This window comes from Lolium rigidum, chromosome 3 (assembly GCF_022539505.1).
Source record: "Lolium rigidum isolate FL_2022 chromosome 3, APGP_CSIRO_Lrig_0.1, whole genome shotgun sequence".
Taxonomy (NCBI): domain Eukaryota; kingdom Viridiplantae; phylum Streptophyta; class Magnoliopsida; order Poales; family Poaceae; genus Lolium; species Lolium rigidum.
This window is the reverse complement of record NC_061510.1, coordinates 128507611-128515710: the sequence shown is the minus strand read 5'-3', so window position 1 is coordinate 128515710 and position 8100 is coordinate 128507611.

The window sequence follows — 8100 nt, the reverse complement described above, 5'->3', positions numbered from 1 at the left end:
GTACGCCTCATGCTCCGTCACAGCCATCTCCTTCGGCGACACTCCCGACAACGCGCCAAGGAACACATCGGCGTGGACGTCAGTGGGGACAGAAGCCTGGAGGACTCCGGCCTGCCGCGCTGCCTCTCCAGCTTGCCGCCGTGGACCATCACCTCGTCGCCATGGCCGGCGGCGCGTGGTGGGCCGGCGCCGGCGCCGGCGACCAGCTTGCCTGCGTGGTCCAGCTCCTCGCCGCCATGGCCTGCAGCATGTCGGATACCGAGGTGAGAAATGGGGATCAACGATTGAGAGGAGGCCAGGAAGGAGAATCACCAATGAAGGAACAAAGAAAATAACCGAAGTGAAAAGGAAAAGACAACCCACCACCGCACCGCTTTGCATCACAGTCGGGATCCACCACGCAACAGCTGCACGGGTGAAAAAACTACGCCCACCTAAAAGTAAACACCACAGAAAAACCACGTGAATCAAAATAGTTTAAAACTGCAAGGCACCCCCAGAAATGTACACGAAACATTGATGTAGCACAATAAAACACGTGTCCCCATGGCAGATAGGCAAAAAATTAATCCAGAAAACTAAGAAAAAACAAAGTTGTTAAGGATTAATATAGTACTTATGATGTAATGGACACACCCATTTAAGCGTAGCATAAGATCACGTCATTAAGTTATTTGCTATAAGCTTTCGATACATAGTTACCTAGTCCTTATGACCATGAGATCATGTAAATCACTTATACCGGAAAGGTACTTTGATTACATCAAACGCCACTCGCGTAAATGGGTGGTTATAAAGGTGGGATTAAGTATCCGAAAAGTATGAGTTGAGGCATATGGATCAACGATGGGATTTGTCCATCCCGATGACGGATAGATATACTCTGGGCCCTCTCGGTGGAATGTCGTCTATTGTCTTGCAAGCATATGAATAAGTTCATAAGAGACCACGTACCACGGTACGAGTAAAGAGTACTTGTCAGGAGACAAGGTTGAACAAGGTATAGAGTGATACCGATGATCAAACCTCGGACAAGTAAAATATCGCGTGACAAAGGGAATTGGTATCGTATGTGAATGGTTCATTCGATCACTAAAGTCATCGTTGAATATGTGGGAGCCATTATGGATCTCCAGATCCCGCTATTGGTTATTGGTCGGAGAGAAGTCTCAACCATGTCTACATAGTTCGCGAACCGTAGGGTGACACACTTAAGGTTTGATGTCGTTTAAGTAGATATGGAATATGGAATGGAGTTCGAAGTTTTGTTCGGAGTCTCGGATGGGATCCAGGACATCACGAGGAGTTCCGAATGGTCCGGAGAATAAGATTCATATATAGGAAGTCATATTCCAAGTTTGGAAATGATCCGGTGCATTTATGGCGAGGTTCTAGAAGGTTCTAGAAAAGTCCGGAAGAACGGCACTATGGAAGGTGGAGTCCCGGAGGGACTCCACTAGCATGGCCGGCCAAACCCTAAGGGGAGGAGTCCCAGGTGGGCTCCACCTTGGTGGCCGGCCAGCCCCACCTCAAGGAAAGGTGGGAGTCCCACCTTGGGTAGGACTCCCCCCTTGAGTAGGTTTCCCACCTTTGGGAAGTTTTGGTGTTGGGGTCTTATTCGAAGACTTGAACCACAACTCTTGGGGCTTCCACCTATATAATGAGGGACAAGGGGAGGGTGGCCGGCCACTCTTGGCTCAGCCTTGGCCGCACCCTTTTGAGGGCCGGCGCCCAAGCCCCCTCTCCCCAAACCCTAGCTACCTCTCCACCACCACCTCTCCCGCATATGCTTAGCGAAGCTCCGTCGGAGATCTCCATCGACACCGCCACCACGCCGTCGTGCTGTCGGGATTCCATGGAGGATCTACTACTTCCGCTGCCCGCTGGAACGGGGAGAAGGACGTCGTTGTCATCAACACCGAACGTGTGACCGAGTACGAAGGTGCTGCCCGATCGTGGCACCGTGATCAAGATCTTCTACGCGCTTTTGCAAGCGGCAAGTGATCGTCTACCGCAGCAATAAGAGCCTACTCTTATAGGCTTTGGAAATCTTCAAGGGTGAGTCTTGATCATCCCCTCGTTGCTCCCGTCTTCTAGATTGCATCTTGGCTTGGATTGCGTTCTCGCGGTAGGAAATTTTTTGTTTTCTATGCAACGAATCTTTACACCATGCTCATAGCTGTGCTGCTGCGGCTGCTGTTCTTGTTGTTGGCCCTACTGGCCTTGGCCAGTGCTGCCTTGTCCATGCTAGTGCTAGCTTTTCCTTCTGAATTCCTGTTCTGTGCCTCTATCCCAGTTGCTACACTTGCCAGATTTCAAGTATGATCATATGTGATACTCTGGCTTGATGGTAGTGTGCTATTTCTTGCAAATTTGCAAGTGCCAAAGCCATGGTGGCTTATCCTGGTGCTCAGATTTAGGATTGTTCTCAATTGAGCATTACTGTGGGCTTACAGTGTTATTTAATTATGCTTTGATGTGTGCCATGCTTGTGCACCTTGATCCAGTGGCTTATCATGCCTTTGATGTGCTCTGGATATAATCATGGATTATTATTTGATTATCTGTGAAGCATCTATTAATTATCTGTGGCTGTTTAATTCATATAACTTCCTGTGTGATGCCGGTGATTAATTCTAGCATGCCTTGGCATGCTCTAACAGGCTCTGGTGATCAATTGATCACCACTTGCTTGTTGATTGCATGCTTGCTAGCTGCCTGTGCTTATCTGGTGCTCCCTCTGGTGTCTGTGTGACACACATATCTGTGCTGGTGTGTGCTGTGGTTAGCTCAAGCAATTACTGTTGCTTGCAGTGATCAATTGGATCATTTGCAAGTGTCTGGTTCATAATTTACTTATTGATATCATTTATCTGTGTTGCCTTAGTTGATTAAGTGGATAAATGATGTGAATCGCTTGCAGTGGTGATCATCTTATAGTTAATTAAATTGAGCTAGAGGGATGCCAACATCTGTTGGGTACCCTAGCTCCCTTTTGAACCCATCTGGGTAATGATATTTGTGCATGGCTTATCTGTGGGATTTTGTGAAGTGGTTGAGGTGGCCCTGACAGCAATTCCTTGCTGTTAGGGTAGCTCCCACCTGTGTTGGCTTGCTGTGATTTGGGAAATATCTCACTGGAAGAATCCTTGTGGTTTTTCCAGTTTCCTTTGCTGTTGATAACAAGAATAGACATCACTGTCTATCTGTCTGATGGCTTGCTTGGCTTTAGGTGCTAGATGGTTTTGAGTGGCTAGTTAGGGAATACTAGATAGGTATACAAACTTCAATTGGATGAAGTAAGTATCACGGAGTTGGAATCTTCACCAGATGAAATAGTCAAAGAGTTTTTGATTTCATCAGAGACGATGAAGAGGCTTGCATTTGCAAGAAATTAAGTGGGAGCGCTAAGGCACATTTATAATACTTTATGTAGGTGACATATAGTTGGTTATAAATGATGTAATTATATACTTGATTAAAAGGTTTAATTGAGAAATTAATTTCAATGAAAGGATATGGACTGAAACATATCTAGTGTCAAGATCTATGAAGATAGATTGAAACACAAAATAAGTTTAATTCAAAGTACATAGAATGGATATTGAAATAGTTCAATATAGAAATATTAAGAAAATGTTCTTGTCATGTGAAGTTTTAACAAGACTTGAGTGTATCTGACACTCGATGAGTAAAAACACATGAGTGATTTTAGATCATGAATAATATGTACATAATCAGATATCTTGTGCTCTAAAAGGTTAGGAGCATATACCAGAATGATTCATGTGATGATCATTGAAAAACAGTAAGAATATTCTTGAGTACTTAAGAAGAACCAAGAATATATATATATATATAGTTTTTGTATGAAGAAATGACAAACAAATCGCTATAAAGTGTTGCACCGATATTTGTTTTGTCACATATGAAAATAAAATTTCAATTTCAAATTAGACTAAGTGTTGTTTAAAAGGTAGCACAATGAGCTAGAAGTTGTCTATGCTAGATTTAGAAGATTTCTAAATATTGTGACGGATTCTGCAAAATAAGGTAGAGTATGTCATTGTTTTTGACAATGACAAAGAATGTTAAAGTCAAGAGGTTCTTTGAGAACTCGGTGTAGTTCCAACAGAGTCAGATCTTTGAAGCTATATTGTGTGTGACAATATTAGTGACATATTTCAGACCGCGGATTTAAGGTTCCACCAAAAGACCAAACATATTTAATGCCGACTCATTTGGAAATGAGTGATGCGTTGAGACGCAAATGAATTACCAAAATACATACGTTTCTGAGCGTGTCAGATCAGTTGACTAAAACCTCTCCCGTGAGCAATACATGATAAAGCACCAGAAGGCCAAGGTGTTATATCTTTACAAATGTAAACTAGATTATTGACTCTAGTGCAAGTGGGAGACTGTTGGAGATATGCCCTAGAGGCAATAATAAAGTGGTTATTATATATCTTTATGTTTATGATAATATTTATATACCATGCTATAATTATATTAACCGAAACATTGATACATGCGTGATATGTAAACAACAAAGAGTCCCTAGTATGCCTCTTAACTAGCTTGTTGATTAATGGATGATTAGTTTCATAATCATGAACATTGGATGTTATTAATAACAAGGTTATATCATTGTATGAATGATGTAATGGACACACCCAATTAAGCGTAGCATAAGATCACGTCATTAAGTTATTTGCTATAAGCTTTCGATACATAGTTACCTAGTCCTTATGACCATGAGATCATGTAAATCACTTATACTGGAAAGGTACTTTGATTACATCAAACGCCACCGCGTAAATGGGTGGTTATAAAGGTGGGATTAAGTATCCGGAAAGTATGAGTTGAGGCATATGGATCAACAGTGGGATTTGTCCATCCCGATGACGGATAGATATACTCTGGGCCCTCTCGGTGGAATATCGTCTAAATGTCTTGCAAGCATATGAATAAGTTCATAAGAGACCACATACCACGGTACGAGTAAAGAGTATTTGTCAGGAGACGAGGTTGAACAAGGTATAGAGTGATACCGATGATCAAACCTCGGACAAGTAAAATATCGCGTGACAAAGGGAATTGGTATCATATATGTGAATGGTTCATTCGATCACTAAAGTCATCGTTGAATATGTGGGAGCCATTATGGATCTCCAGATCCCGCTATTGGTTATTGGTCGGAGAGAGTACTCAACCATGTCCGCATAGTTCACGAACCGTAGGGTGACACACTTAAAGTTGGATGTTGAAATGGTAGAACTTGAATATGGAATGGAGTTTGAATATTTGTTCGGAGTCCCGGATGAGATCCCGGACATCACGAGGAGTTCCGGAATGGTCCGGAGAATAAGATTCATATATAGGAAGTCATTTTATAAGATTTAAAATGATCCGGAAGGTTCTATGGAAAGTTCTAGAAGGTTCTAGAAAAGTCCGGAAGAAACCACTTTGGAAGGCGGAGTCCCAAAGGGACTCCACCTCCCATGGCCGGCCAACCCTAGGAGGGTGGAGTCCACCTTGGTCTCCACCAAGGGGCCGGCCAACCCCCCACATGGAAGGGGGGAATCCCACCCCAAGTGGGATTCCCACCTTGGGTAGGTTTCCCTATCACATGGAAGGTTTTGGGTTCGGGTCTTATTCGAAGACTTGTAGTCCAACACCTGGGGCTTCCACCTATATAATGAGGGGCCAAGGGGAGGGGGCCGGCCACCCTAAGACCACAAGGTGGCCGCACCCCCTAGTGGCCGGCGCCCCCCCTCTCCCAAACCCTAGCGGCCCTCTCTCCTCCACCACATCCCGCACGCTTAGCGAAGCTCCGCCGGGTTTCTCCACCACCACCGACACCACGCCGTCGTGCTGTCGGATTCAAGAGGAGCTACTACTTCCGCTGCCCACTGGAACGGGGAGGTGGACGTCGTCTTCATCAACAACCGAACGTGTGACCGAGTACGGAGGTGCTGCCCGTTCGTGGCGCCGTGATCAAGATCTTCTACGCGCTTTTGCAAGCGGCAAGTGAACGTCTACCGCAGCAACAAGAGCCTCATCTTGTAGGCTTTGGAATCTCTTCAAGGGTGAGACTCGATAATCCCCTCGTTGCTACCGTCTTCTAGATTGCATCTTGGCTTGGATTGTGTGTTCGCGGTAGGAAATTTTTTGTTTTCTATGCAACGAATCCCTACAAACATAACCATTATCTCCACGACTCGATACATGTTGTCCAATGCTTATGTGTGTAGACTTCTTGGGCTAAAGCAGTCTCCACTGTCCGCTACTTGATAAAATATCATTGTGTACCACTTGACAAGAAAACTCTCATTAATGTATGACCTGGTTCATCTATTGATTATTCAGAGTTAAGAGTTTTCGGTTGAATTGCATATGCACACACTGATAATGGAAAGTAATAGCCTATGATTGTTAATTGTGTGTTCCTTAATTATGATTTAGGAGTTAAGACATTTAAGTTATGAAACACAGAAAATAAAAAGGTTTTGATGAGCAGAAATATTGTTTTAGAGAGACTGTTATGTATCATGATTATCTATCTAGAGATGTTTCAGATGCTTTTGATCTTTCCGATTTTTCTGGTGATGAGCAACGGAAAATTGGCGTGCATGTGGAGTGTCTTGTCGAGAAAGTAAATGAAGTTACTGAAAATCATAATTCCAATGCTGCTAATAGAATGTTCACTATGCTCTCTCTCCCTCGCTTATTCCATTGCTTTCTAACGTTGGTGATGATTTTTTTTTTGTTGAGAAAACACCGTATGTCTTCATTTAATCAAAACAAAGATTACAACACACGCAGGACACATCCAGAAGGACATAGAACACACGCGTCCTAGAGAAATTGCACACGACCCTTATAGAAAATAAAATTACATTGAAAAGGTATTTGTGCAAACCACCATTCGCCGATATGGAAAAAGCGCCGCCGCTGGACGTCGGCAAGAGAGTAGATCGCCAACCGCCGCTCGCCCAAAATCCGAGAGGACACCCTCGCACATCTGATTTATGAGCCACATTAAGCCCGCCGCGACCGCTAGGACGGTCGCTGTTGTAGCACATCAGCCGGGAAGATCCCCGGTGCCAAACGGATCTAAGCTCAGCCGCATCCCATCGACGGAGTCAAGGAAGAAGGACAATGACACTTTCTAGCCTCCATAAATCCCTCTCCAGAGAAAGCATACTCCGAGCCACACCACCACCATCACCACCCAGTAACCGGCTCATCCTTCCGCCACACCAGCGACGAAGATAAACCAATCCGCCCCAACGAAATACTCCACCAAAATTAGGATTATTTGAAGAGCAATCGACTAATCCAGCCAAATTACTCACCCTCCACCATGGAGAGCGAGATAGCCACCAAGCTCCTCCCGACAATGCTAAGGCACAAATCCTAAATGTCGAACATGCGGAAACTACAAGAAAACCTATAACTACTACCAACCGGCACTCCTTCCGCTCATCGCCGTCCAGCCGTGGCTACCGGCGATGAGGGGGAGGAGGCCGGCAAGGAAATCTCCGTAGGTGTGAGGGAAGGAACAAGACGGTATCCACCAGATAAGACAGACGGATAGAGGAAAAAACTAAACCAAAAATTCTGATGTTGCTGATGATGATCAACAGAAGATTGATGTGCATGTAGGTCCTCGTCCTCGCTTAATTGAAGAGTGTAATATTGTTTATTATGCTCTGAGTTAGGTTGAACATGTGGAGAAAACTTGTGGAGAAAACTTGATCCTGCTACATATATTGAAGTTGTTGCATCCGTTGATCGGAAGAAGTGGATTTCTACCATGCAAGAGGAGATGCAATCATTTCAGAAAAAGCCATATAAGATGTTGTGTCCTAACCTAAACAAAAGTAGCTAGGACATCTGCTGTAAGTGATTATTCAAAACAAATGAATGTTTTGTCTCTTAATAAGCCTCTAAGGTTTAATGCAAGGTTAGTTGCAAAAGGCTTCATCTAGATTTCAGGTATTGATTATAATAATGTATTATCTTCGGTTGTGAAGTATAGTTTCATTCGGATACCTTTGGTATTGCGGCTATGCATAATCTTGATCTTGAGCA